The sequence below is a fragment of the Tursiops truncatus genome, chromosome 17 (assembly GCF_011762595.2).
Source record: "Tursiops truncatus isolate mTurTru1 chromosome 17, mTurTru1.mat.Y, whole genome shotgun sequence".
Taxonomy (NCBI): Eukaryota; Metazoa; Chordata; class Mammalia; order Artiodactyla; family Delphinidae; genus Tursiops; species Tursiops truncatus.
The window spans coordinates 71,853,433-71,866,979 of record NC_047050.1 but is presented as its reverse complement, the minus strand read 5'-3'; the positions used below and the strand labels follow the sequence as shown (position 1 = coordinate 71,866,979).

The following is a 13,547-nucleotide window of genomic DNA, read 5'->3' as shown; positions in this document are numbered from 1 at the left end:
AAGGTGAATCCTATCCCAGTTACCACGAGACCCGGCAGGGCCATGGGTGATGGTGTCCAAATCTGACTGGCCTGAGGGATCTCGATTTGGCCCCCGGTTCTCCTGCTTACTCGCTGTGTGACCTTGAGCCAACTACTTGATGTCTCTGAGCACAGGGAGAGGAAATACCAACCTCCCAGGATTCTGTGAGGTTTCAACTGAAGCATTAAGCTTGTCATATGCACTGATGGCATTTAAAGCGTTTTGGGCCTCACTCCTCTGCGCTTCGCCAGCATTTAAGCAGTCAAGGGCTCCTGTTCACACTTAACACATCAGTTTCTGGGCACCTGTGGACCGCTCTTGCCACCACGCTGTCCTCGGAGCCTGCTCACCTCCACAGCCCCAGCGCCCAGCCGGGCGGTCAGTTCACAGCCAGTACTCAACACTTGTTCAAGTCCACTTCTCCTGAAATGCAGTCCCCCAACAGCACCGCTTCCCAGCGACCAGAGATAAATGAGTTTGTCGTGTAAGACAAGCACCAGAACATGGCACAGCCTTACCTAGAAATCAGTCATTCATGTGTCAGGGAGAAAGGCGCCACAAATGTTCACTGTGATCCCGGCTCCAGTCAGCTACAGCAGGAAATGCATTTTCAAACCTTGAGAATGACTGAAAAGGCTTAGCACACGTGGAGTAGGGCACAGAGAAACTCTTCAAAGTTGGGAGCCTTTGCAAAGTTCAAAGTCCATCCATAAATCAGGAACGCCTTCACCGAGGACTGGCTAGTCTGTTGGTGGCTCTCTCCTACTTTATTCAACCAACTTTCCATAACCTCCTGCATTCAAGATATAGAAATACAACTAGAAGGAACCACAGAGGTCTGCTAGCTCACAAGTCACCAGTTTTTAGAGATGAAGAAACAGTTGCTCAGAACATTTAAGTGACCCAAAAGTATTCAGTGGAGAATTGGACACACAGACACACACACACACACACACACACACACACACACACACACCCTCCAGCCATGTCTAAGGATGAATGGGATCAAACCTTTCAGCCCAGTCACTCACATACCTGAAGAGTCCTATCCTGTCTCTGTGTCCATGTTCTCTACAAGCCTGTTTCCTTCTCTTGCTAGTTGGTGGATGGAAAATCCAGTTCCTCTAGCGGCTAGAGTCCAGCCACTTTCTTCTTTCTCCAGGAAGGGAGCCATCCTGGTACTTTCTTGCAGGAGCTAATAAAACCACAGATATTGCGCAGGCCCCCCCTAGTGGCTAAGTGTGAAAGCACATGCCCCCCAAAGTTAGTGTTGAACCAGATTGACAACCCCCGCGTTGAACCTGGTCTCCACCAAAAGGGAACCTCACATAGGATTTTAATTCGTTTCCAGCAAAGGGGACAGAGAAGTATGATCTTAGGTGAAAGAGAGTGAAAAAGATAGGAGGTAAAGAAAAAGGGGAAAGGAGAGGGGAAAAGGGAGAAAAAGAAGATGAAGAGAACAAAAAGAAAAAAGAGAAAGCAGAAGACACATAGAATAGGAGACAGAGCAAGAGAATAAGGAAGGCTTAAAGGAGGGACGTTTCTCTGTGCTCAGCCTTTCTCTATTTCGAAGATAAACACTCAAGAAAATAGTAATGGAAAATAAGAATTGACATGCCTAGGGTCAGCTGGCTGCCCTGTGGCACCGTCAGGCGGGGACAGAGGAGCCAGGGAGAAGAAGGGACAGGGACAATGTAGTTGACCCCATCACAGCCTGACTTGGCAATCTTTTCAAAATCCAAATCTTTCTCTGTCTCTATGTTTGAGCTTCTAAAAGGTGCGCTAATAGCAGCTGTTCTCTTCCTGTTTTACTGAGATCTGATGAGAACAATAAAGATTTGCAGAGAAAACCCCAAAAAGTGCTCTGAAAAATTCCCAGATATAACCATCACAGGAATGTGTTTTATTGTTTTCCTCTATGCAACAGCAGCCCTCTATCCTCTACTTCCTGGACCAAAAGTGTGATATGTGATGCTGGACTGCCAAATCACTTGCTATATTTCAACAATGCATCAAGTTATCACGACCTCTGGTACTTTATAAGATGCCATGATTTGAAAGGCGCTGTTTAAATGTAAAACATTACTGCCACAGTAGTAAAAAGATCTATGTCCATCTCCTAACCCACTCTTTCTTCTCAGTATGCATAGAGATACACGCAAAACAATTCCGTCCACATTAGCAGAATACTTTGCAATAAAACTGCACGTCTGAGTTCGGCAAAATGATCACAAAACAAAATATTTTTGGAAGTGTCAAGGTACCTTTAGTGTCCAAACAGCTACCAAGGGGGTGATGACATTTTTAGAGTCCACTGCAAAAGTAAACACATCCTGGTCTCATATAAAAATGCCAGCTTGTGTTTGTGTTTTTCTGTAGCTAAAAAATGGAGAGACAATCTTATCAAAAAATGGCTGTGGAAGAAAAACGGACATAAAGTTGAAGTTGTGTACTCATGTACATGGAATTACATGAGAAAACATCTCTTCTCAAAACAAATGTGGACTTTTGTCAGTATCCCGTCTGCGGACTTCCTAAGTGTCTCTGGATTTTTTTCTTTGGGTTCTGTGTAACATGGCACTAGCCTTCCCACAAATCTCATCCCTCATTGCTACCCTGTCTGGGTTTATACCGGGGTGATATGGAACACCTCCAAATCTCTTATTTGCTCTTGATAGGGGAGGGGAGTAGGGTGCCAGGTGTACTCAGGCAATCTGGGTGGACTTGATCCAGCCTCAGATGGCAGCTGGTATGTGGGGAAGTTCCAGCTTCCTCTGTCAGATCTTATCCTGGTAATCAATTTTCTCCTGGTCTTCCTAGCCACACTCACTGGTAACAGGTCTGCCAACCTGCAGCAACTTAGATGTACAAACCACAGTGATCCATGCCCAGTTCGACCTGGCAAGTTACCCCTGAGCAGGTAATGGTTGGAGCCACCAGCTGAGCAACCAGAGGCTTGGGCCTGCCCTTAGTCAGCTGGGTGCTCTGGGCAAAGCTGCCTCTTCCAGCCTCTCTTTCCCCACTTGTAAAATGAAGGGAATACCTCTCGTCACAAAGAGTTCCTTTAGGATCTCCTTGAGATAAATGTACGTAAAGCGCTTAGCAGAGAGCTGGCACTCAGTGGGCACAGAATGGATGGAATAGCCATAGAGCAGAAATATAACATGAGCCACAGGCATAACTGTAAATTTCCTAGCAGCCACATTAGCAAAGTGAAAAGAGACAGGTGGAATTTATTTTAATAAGATGGTTTAACCATACATATCCAGAATACTATTTCAACATGTAATCAATAATTTTTAAAATATTAATGAGATATTTCACATTAAAAATTTTTATACTTTGAAAATGTGTGTATTTGCACCTACAGCACATCTCAATCCAGAAGCAGAGTTCTCAGCAGTTAAAGTAAAACGTGGTCCTACATTTTAATGAAGAGTTGTGTTTAATGGAAAAACATTTAACACTGCTTGCATTTTTAAATTCAAATTCAATTAATTAAAATTAAATAACATTAACACTGGTTCTTCATAATGCTAGCCTTAATTCATGTGCTTGTTGGCCACATGTGACTAGTAGCTATGGTATCAGGCAGTGCAGATCAGAGGAAGGGATTCAGGGGCATGGAATAGAAAACGCAGCTGTCAACTGCTTAACCAAAGAGATGTGTCCTGGTCTCACCCCACGTGAAGCCTAAAATAGGCTGCCCGGGGCTGGTGCAATGGCTACAAAATGTCATCAGTGAGCCAGGCTCCTTCAGTCTTTCTGCTCCACCCACCTTAGGATGGCAGGATGGGTTATCCCCATGACACCCTGGGCATCTGACCTCACTCCAGGCAGGGAAAAGGGGGGGGAGCAAAGGGGCTAAAGGGAAAATGACCATCACCTGTCGAGTCTGCTCAGCTGTTAAGGAGTTTTCTTGGAAGCCCCAACTAATGGCTTTTGCTTAAGTGTCATTAACCAGAACTGTATCACACACGGACACCCTTATCTGCACAGGGCAGAGCTGGTAAACATAGTGTTTTACCTGGGCACATTGGCACCTCCAACAAAAGTGGAGTTCCTCAGTACGGAATGGGGGACAATGGATATTTGGTAGGCATTTGACAGTCTCTACCCGAAGCGGCACCTGCAATTATTATTACTCATGCCACCAGACTCCAAGGGGCACTCACAAAGAATCCTTAAAGAAAATAATAGAGTTGTGTATTTTTTTTTTTTTTGGCTGAATAACGAAAACAGAAATACCCTTACTGCATCACATCTTAGAATGCAGCTGGGTAAGGTCCAGGGAATCAGGATAGACAGGGCAGGGAAGGCAGGAGGACTGGCCGCTTCCCTGGGTGGGCAGAACGAGGGGTGGCGTGGGCAGAAAACAACTCCTTTGTGCAGGTGAGGCAGATGCTACAGCTCAAGAGAGTGTTGGAAGGAAATGTGCCTTAAGCAACCGGGAGGGTCACTTTATGGAAAGCAAGTGTAGTTCCTGTTGAGGGTCCTTCTCACGGACACTAAAGGTGCTTCTGTGGGCTCAGCTGCAGCTTGGAGGGCTTTCTTGGGAAGCTGAATTCCTATCCCCCGGACTCCGCACCACACCCCTGCTCATCGCTGAGCAGGAAAAGATACACTACCAACCTCAGTGTCACCAACGTGATGACCTTGTTTGTTCTTGGAGAGTTACTTAAAATCTAAGCCTCCCTTTCATCCTAAGCCTCCCTTTCATCCTAAAATGGGGGCAGTAATAGGACCACTTAATAGTCCAGTTGTGAGGATGAAATGAGCTAATGCATTCCAAATGTTTAGCTCAGCCCTTACCACATAGAAAGTGCTCAATAAATGATTATTCTGAGTTTTCTCTTACCATGCTAGAGTGAGTTTTGTGTTTCCTTTTGTCCACCCTATCATGTTGTATATTGGTTAGAAGCCTGGCAAGAAACAAACAGTGCTCTCAGAAGGAGTCATAAAGAGAGCTTCATAAAGGGGCTCTTTACAAGGTATGTGCAGGGCAAAGGGAAGCTAAGAAGGAGGCGTTAAGCAGTCTGGGTAACCTTGCCAATCTACGCCTGGGGAGGCAAGAGAGAGGACAGGTCCCAGACCTGCAAGAGCTGTAGAAGTAGGAGAAGACTTGCAGTAGGAGCAACAGCTGCAGACAGAGAGCACAACCCCTGCCAGACGGTGATGTGACCCGGAAGGAGCCAGGGAACCTCACACCTTGACCTCAGTCTTCTACCCGCTCATGTCCTGCAGGTGCCCCTCACCGACTGAGTCCAAACTGAAGCCAGAGACTGGGGAAGCCCAACTGATGCATCCCCTAGATACCAGCCTCCCAGGGCAGAGAGCTGCGTTGAAAGGGGTGGAGAATGGATCCAGACGCGCAGAAGGAGAAGGACCCAGTTACTTTGCAATGTGCTACAGTAAAAGGTCTCACCTTAACTATCTGGAACTGACTTGCTGGATTTGCGCTCCGGTTAATTCTCTTTTCTGCTTGAGGTGTTTGGTATCCACGTTCAGGTTATGTGAACACATGGTTTCTGTTGAGAGTCCAGAGGCAGAGAGGCATCATGGTGTTAAAGGTCTAGAGCCCCTTACCCAGAATTTTACACCATGCCTCTCCCACTCACTAGCCAGTGACCTAGTGCAAGCTAACAGGCCACTCTGAACCAAGCTCTCTAATCCATATCACGGGAGGAAAAACAGCTGTCTCACTGGCTAGTTACGAACATGAGCTGAAACGACACAAGATTCCTACGCCTTTACTACTCTGTGGAAGCACAGTGGGCTGAGAGTGCAGGTTCTGGAAATGGAATGACTGGATTCAGATCCCAGCTCTGCTATTTAAAACTCTGTGCCCTTGGACTAGTTACTTAACCTTTTAGCATCTCAGATTTCTCATCCACACTGCAGAGGAAAATTGTCCCCACTGTATAAGGTTGTTGTGAGAATTAAATGAGCTATTACATGAAAAGTGATTAGAACAACATGTGACTCTTACCATCAACACTCTGTTATAAGTAAAGCACTGAGATGCAGTTGTGCGCTTAATACATACTGAGCTCCCTTCCGCAGCCTTCCTACATGATCAGCACCGAGAGCATGGACAGCGCCCTCCCTGGACTCCTCCAAAGGGAGGGTGGGAATTTCCTCCTTTACCCTGTTAGGCTAGATACAACAGAGCATCTGACCAGGAACAAAGTATATGACAGGTTTCATGAGGGGTGGCTCCCTGTTCTTCAGGAAAAGGAAAATGAATACAGAAGCCACTGCTCCCTGCTTCTGCCCAAGAAATATCCAAGCCTAGTTCAAGTACAGGGCTGTTTAGTATAGTGGTTAAGACCATAATATAAAGAGCCAGCTCCTCTCTAGCTGTGTGACTTTGAATTAGTTACTTGACATCTCTGTGCCTGAGTTTCCTCACTTGTAGAAAGGGGATTACAATAGTGCCTACCTCTTCGGATTGTTATGAAGGTGAAATTACTTAATATTTGTAAGTGCTTAGAACAGAGCCAGGTACATAGTATGTGCTTTATAAAGGCTTCTTGAATAAATAGAATAATCTCAGTTCTGTAAACAAATTTTGACCAATTGATTTCCTTTGTGATCAGTACTGGTCTGAGACACTGTTCTCCCTTGGGAGCTAAGAGCAAATCAAAACTGTGTTTGTTCAGGGGAAAAGATAGAAAATGCTTAAGTCAGCAAAATCAAGAGGTCCATTCATTGATACAAGTCACTGACATCACTCTTTGGCATTCGACAGCCTGAGAATGCTTTGATTTTTCATCTTGTGAACAAAACAAAGCTCTGCCAATACTTCCTGATCACCAACAACAGATTTAGCAGACAGGAAATGAAATTCTCACTCCTTCCCTTACTACCTTGTGTGTATGACTTGGTCAAGTTATTTCATCTTTCTTTGAGCCTCCATTTTCTCATCTGTAAAATGGGGATGTTAATTCCTATATCCAATATTCCTTCAGTTACACAATAGTTACTCAGTCAATGGAAGAGTTTTCCTTCTACCTTTCTTTTTTAACAGTTGATTTTTTAAAAATTAATTTATTTTTTGGCTACACTGGGTCTTCGTTGCTGCATGCGAACTTTCTCTAGTTGCGGCGAGCGGGGGCTGCTCTTCGTTGCTGTGCGCAGGCTGCTCATTGCCACGGCTTCTCTTGTTGCAGAGCACCAGCTCTAGGTGCGCCGGCTTCAGTAGTTATGGCGTGCGGGCTCAGCAGTTGTGACTCGTGGGCTCTAGAGCGCAGGCTCAGTAGTTGTGGCGAATGGGCTTAGTTGCTCCGTGGCGTGTGGGATCTTCCGGGACCAGGGCTCGAACCCGTGTCCCCTGCATTGGCAGGCGGATTCTTAACCACTGCGTCACCAGGGAAGTCCCCCTTCTACCTTTTGTATCTCTAAGTCTATAAACGATGAGAAAGTCTGAGAGAGAACTAGTTTGGGAGACTGAATTTCACAGATGGTACCAGCTAATTAAGTGTTAACAAATTTGAAACCAAGTGTACAGCAGGGTTTGTCTTTTTTTTTAACTAAGCAATGCACAATGATACTTCTTGCCTGTGCTAATCTGAAGAAGGCTCTGGCTCTGTTGTTCTACTTTGAATGAAAGAAGGGCTGATGCCTCAGAGGCATAGTAGGAAGAACATAGACTTTGGAACCCAGCTTTTCAACTCCCTGATGTGTCGTAGCCTGTAGCAAGTGACTTAAATTTTCTTCTTTTTTCCTTCTTTTTATCATTAAAGAGTCTTTTAATTTCTGAAGAGTCAAGACCGCTGACAACTTTTCTAAGTCTCAGTTTCCTTGACTGTAAATACCTACCTTACAGAAATACTGAGATTGATTAACTAATATTATGCACACACACACGCACACACTCTTACACACCACTCCCCAGACTATAGCACCTAAACCAGTGCCTGGACTCAGTGTGGTCAGAGACAAAGCAGCTATTTCTGAGCAGAGAGGAAATGCCTCCTCACCACTTAATAACTCATCTATGTTCTTTTTCCTTAGTATTCATCTCTTTATTGACTCCGTGTTTGCTGACTGTATATTATGTGTCTGCTTCAGGCTTTGGAACAGGGTCTCTGCCTTCATAAAGCACAGAGTTTAGTGGAGGAGACGGACATGCTACTTATCTGCTCTATGACCTTGAGTAAGTTACTTAACCTCCCCGTATCCCAGTTCCATTATCTGTACAATGAAAATATTAATGTCGCCTTTACAGCACTGTTATGGAATAAGGTAAAATAGCATATGTCAATTGCTTAGTGCTGGCTTCATAAAACTAATGTGAGAGATAATGAGATAATATAAGAAAAGTGCTTAGAATCGTATCAGGATAATATTTCTTCCATAAATGATGGATTCATCTTATTATTGCGTGAACAGAGGAACACAGAATTGCAGACTGTGATCAGCTCCCTGAAGGGAGAAGAGCCGGCACCGTGACAAAGAATGACGCAGGGGACTTACGTAGGAGGAGTGGCCGGGGAAGGCCCCTCTGAAGAGGTAACTGCTAGGACGTAAGGAATCAGCCTTGAGGGTCAGCAGAGGCAGAACCAGTGCGGGCCTCCTAGATGCCCAGATGTGGTTCAAGCGCCTTCTCTGTGGCTCTCCAGCCCTGTGTCCTCAGGAGAGCCTCGTCGCTTCCCTGAGGCTCAGTCTTCTCATCTGCAAAATGAAAATTACAACGTCAATAATAAAGAGAATGAAGGTAATAGGAATGAAGAAGATAAAGTCAGCGTGGTAGATTTTAAAGAAGAACTCACGTCAGTCACCACGCTGAGAGCTTACGCATCAGAGGCAATTTAGTAAACGCCGGATTGCATCTGCTGCCTGGTGCTAGGCATGCTCCAAAATTTAAAGTTGCCTCCTTGGGGTCATTCACACAACCGGTCAGCCAGGCTTCAAAGCCCAGCAAACCCCGGGTCCTTCCCACCTCACCACTCGGTCACATCCAGAACAATCACAGTAGCTACCACATGAGTGGAGCACCTGCCCTAACCCGGGCCTTTTTTGTGAACGCTCTCTTTACCCCTCACGGTGTCTCGGTAGAGGGGATTCTATTCTCTGCCCTCATTTTACAGGGCAGAGGGGCCCTGAGGATGGGCGGCGTGTCCAGCAGTATGTCGCCCAGGCGTCCGCAGCCTGTTTTCCAAGCCCCTGCCCCCCTGACAGACCTCCTTCTGGAAGGGTGTTCTCCCGTGTCCTTAGGCTCCCTCCACCTATCAAGATATCCTACTCCCGATTAGTTCGCCTCTTTCCTTCCTTCCTCCCTTTTCATTCTTGTTCTCCTCCATCTCCTTTTGTGCATTGCACGGGTCTGGGGATTTGCTACGTTGGCAAGTCTGGATATGATGTTGGATAAGAGGCGAGGGGGAACGAGGAGAGAAAAATGATTCCCGTGATTCTGGCATGTGTGAATTGCTCTATTCTTCACAGCCAGAAGTAATGTCTGAATAATCTCGGAATTAAAACAGTACTTTTCCAGAGGAGGCCGTATTTTCTGGAATAAGAATCAGGATGCATTTCAGAGCAGGAAGGTTAGGAGATGGCCAAAATGTGGGGATTCTTCGGATTGAGGTGGGGGAGCAGTTGAAATTAGTTTTTGTGGAGTAGCTACCAAAGGGTGTTATCATTCCTATTTCACAGAGACAGAAATTGAGGCCAAAAGTCATTTAGCTTCTAAGCTGCTGGAGGTGTTGAACTAAATGGTGAAGCCCTCCTCCTGAGAATTATTCGCTCTGTGTGTTCACATCTTGTCCTGCGAGGTCCATTGTAAGCCTTCCGTGGTCCACAGAACTGATGATGTGAGCCTCGGTCTACATATGGCCATGACTTCTCATCCCATTTCAGAGCCCATCCCAGGCTCTGACCTCCCCCATCAAAGCATTCATCTTGTCTACTTACTTGTCCCTATCCCCTTGGACCGTGAGCCCATGACAGATTGTCTGTCTCATGTTTGTGCTCCGGGATCCGGGACAGCCACGTCCTCCTGCCCTTGTTCTATATTCTAAAGAATCACTTCTCCTGTTTCCCAGTCCTCCTCCCTCCGCTGGCTCCTCGCTTTCATCCTCGAGAAGTCCTCTGGATAGCACGCCCTTTCTGGGGAGGTGTCCCTCCCCTGGGCTCCCAGAGTGAGGGGCTTCCACATTGTAGAGCGACCTCCTCCAAACACTCATCCTTCTCCCACCTGGGCCGTGTTTTCCTGCTCCGTACACGTGAGCTGGATAAACAGACAAATGACCCATTACTGTTGTAGCCATGCGTCTGGGGCAAGTCTTTCCAATGTAATCGGTTAAAAAACACTTTTTAATGTGTGCTACTTAAGCGATCTGCATACATTTCATATCCAACAGATTTGTACTAGGCTGATTTGTTCTGTGATGTGGCAGCTTCAAATACAAAAGGAAAAGATACTGCTTATGGATAACCAGTTTCAGCATTTAGAAAAAAAAATTCCTCTAGGTATTATCTAGAAAATTCCTCTAGGTATTATCTAGAAAATTTTCAAGGAGGTGGAGGTGGGGAGGGCTTCAAATACAGAGCATTTTCCCCTGTACTTATGAGAAGCATCAAGTTTCTGTGTTTTTAGCAGCTAAGAGTGTAAAAAAGAGTGTTAAATTACTTAATAGTTTGTTACATATCAGGTCTAGAAAGCCAATTATGTAAAAAAAAGTCCACATGTATTTTAATAACATTGGATTCTATGTGAGCCAAAACAGCTTGCTTTTCTTTTTCCTTTAACAGCTATTCAGGAAATTCAGGTTATAGTCTCTACCTCCATAATGATTAGAACATTTTTCAATTGTCCATTCGCTTATCCATTCAGTACATCAATGGGTACCATATGCTGAGCACTGGGGAGCACCAGGGAGATGGCTGCATCCTTATCGAGTTATGGTCTCTGCTCGTCCCCTGAGGAAGACATGTATTAAATAAGCTCACACATCGATATGGAAATTACAAATGGTGATAAGTGCCCTGAATGAAGAACAGCAGGTGACCCACTTAAACCAGGTGGTTAGGGAAGTGACAGGCTAGAAGGAGAGCACTTTGTCCCGTCCTCGTTTTACAGTTGGGGAGATAGAGACCCAAGGGTTTAAGACTGTTGTACAAGGCAAGGGACAGAGATGAGGGAAAACTCAGGCCTCCTCTTTCCAAAGCTGAGCTTTCTCCACTAGTCATGGTCCTCCCTTACCTAACTGATTCATCTTCACAAACACAGCATAAGGCTTGGTTATTTCTAAGATCTGTCCACCTCTAGCGGTCAGTGATCTTATTCAATTAAATCCACTCAGATAGACACCCTTTGACTATTTCCCTTTTTTTCTGATCCTATTATGAACCACTGACAATAAAACAATCATAGTAATTCCATTATGGGATTATGTTTATTCCCACCCTCCTTTTAAAAAATGTTTTCTCATAATATCTGGAAACTGTTCTCTTCTTACACAACTTAACTCTAACTTTGTGTTAACAGGTACAGACACAAAACAACTGAATGAAGATCCACAAAGGTGAAATTAGGGGAAGGAAAGATATAACCAGGGAACCCATGCTTGTTCTGATATCTATGTAATCAGACTGTATATGCAGAAGACATTTTCTAAAATAGTCTGAAATAATCTATATTTCATTAGATGGTAGTGTTCATAGAACAAAGTCTTGTTACAAAATAAGTTCTCTGCAATCTGCAATTAATTAAGCAAAGGGACAAACTGTATTTAAAGATCTGTTGAAAGGATAACAACACCATTATTTTTCTGATACAAAGTGCTTTTTCCCATAATGCATCTGACCCCTCTTTTTTTTCTCTCTCTCTTTAGTACTTGACTGCAGTGAAATTCTTAAAATAGGCAGAGTTCTCATCAGAGTATTTTCGTTATCTTTGGAGTGTGTCTCAGATCCCCAAATACCATCTTCTTCCACTAACTGTTCTCTGAGATTTCACCACGGTGGTTTCATTCTTTCTAGCTAAGGCTTTGTTTTAAATTGAACAGAAATGCCCTGGTAGAGGTAACTCACATTTTCCTGCCTTCCTCCCTTTCTTCCTCTCTTCCTCCCCTTCTCCTAACCCTACATCTTTCCATCCTTATCTCCATTCCACCCAAATATCAAAATATCTCAGCATTCCTGGTCGAAATGGAAACTGAATCTCCTCTAGCACCCTTGCCCAGACCTTGCCCACTCAAAGCCAGCAAAGCACCTATAGGCTCAGGATGAGTCCAGGGCTCCCAGCTTGCCTAGACCACATGGCAGCCCCAGAGGAGGGTCTTCCTCGCCTCTGCACAGTGCACGGAACAGCATCTGACACCCTCTAGTTGCTCAAACAATGACGCTATTGAACCGAATTCAATCTAGACTGGCTGGCTGCGAATTATAGAATTTGAATCTGGTTCTACTGTGCTCAGCTGGCTGATGAGAAAATATTTATTCAAGTGGGAACAAGTCTTTTCTTTTCATGGTGTGATTAAAAGTGTTGGACAGACTGGGGTTCAAGTCCTGACTCTGATTCACAGCAGTGGTAAAACTTAAGTCAAATCATCGAACACTGGTAGGCTCAGTGTCTTTATCTTAAAACAGGGATAATAATACTTCATTGGATCACTGGGAGAATTAGGGAGAAGGTCGTAACCAGGTCTGTTATAGGGTCTGACACCTAATAGGTTTCCAATGCGTGTTTACAATCAGAGCCTCAGCACCTCTACCACCTGGAGGGTAGAGCTGTGAGGTGTAACTTGAGGCTCCGCCTTGTTCTGTTTGCTGAACAAACAAAATTCTACTGGCGTATTGCACCTGCTCTACCTACACAGGTGTGCTGCTATGAGGGATAAAACAAAAAAACTAACACAGGGCTCTAGCCATCAAGGAAGTAATCATTATGTTTGACTCGATCATTTAATTCATCTCATTACTTGGTAACAAACTGGGCCAGCAGCAAACTCCCCTGGATGCAAATGGAAAGAAGGGTTTAAATAATTGACTCCAACAAACTGCCTTCTCTCTGTCTGAAACATTAGATGAGAAACAAGAACAGTAGCTGCCTTGTCTTTCTGGCCCATCGCCAAGCTAGACAGGACAAGAAACTCACCAGCTACTTTCCCATTTTCTTACAGGTTTAAAATCTCCATCAAAGTGATGCATCTTTGGGGGCTTCCCTGGTGGCGCAGTGGTTGAGAGTCCGCCTGCCGATGCACGGGACACAGGTTTGTGCCCCGGTCCGGGAAGATCCCACATGCCGCGGAGGGGATGGGCCCGTGAGCCATGGCCGCTGAGCCTGCGCATCTGGAGCCTGTGCTCCGCAACGGGAGAGGCTGCAACAGTGAGAGGCCCGTGTACTGCAAAAAAAAAAAAAAAAGTGATGCACCTTTGGGTGGATTATGGGATGAACTAGGAATCAAAGTTTTCTACGAGTCCCAGTGTTTTTAAATGCATACTAAAAAGTGAATGAGTGAACATACAGTGTCCATAATTCTGACCTTTCCTACTTAATTATCAAGCCCACAGGTATTTCA

At 45.0% G+C, this 13,547-nt stretch overlaps 1 protein-coding gene across 2 annotated transcripts in view; it reads right to left on the bottom strand.

Annotated features, from left to right (window-relative positions):
- The window catches only part of KHDRBS3 (KH RNA binding domain containing, signal transduction associated 3), a 204,554-nt gene extending 191,245 nt beyond the window's left edge, over positions 1-13,309 (bottom strand). The window contains exons 1-4 of one of the 2 annotated variants that reach the window (XM_019931972.3): positions 13,124-13,309; positions 10,808-10,944; positions 8,500-8,697; positions 5,447-5,549 (exon numbers count right to left, since the gene is read on the bottom strand). The gene's annotated coding sequence lies outside the window, so the exon portion shown is untranslated. The remainder of the gene's footprint in view (positions 1-5,446; positions 5,550-8,499; positions 8,698-10,807; positions 10,945-13,123) is intronic. The other variant, XM_019931975.3, reaches the window with a different exon arrangement.
- Positions 13,310-13,547: the final 238 nt, after the last annotated feature.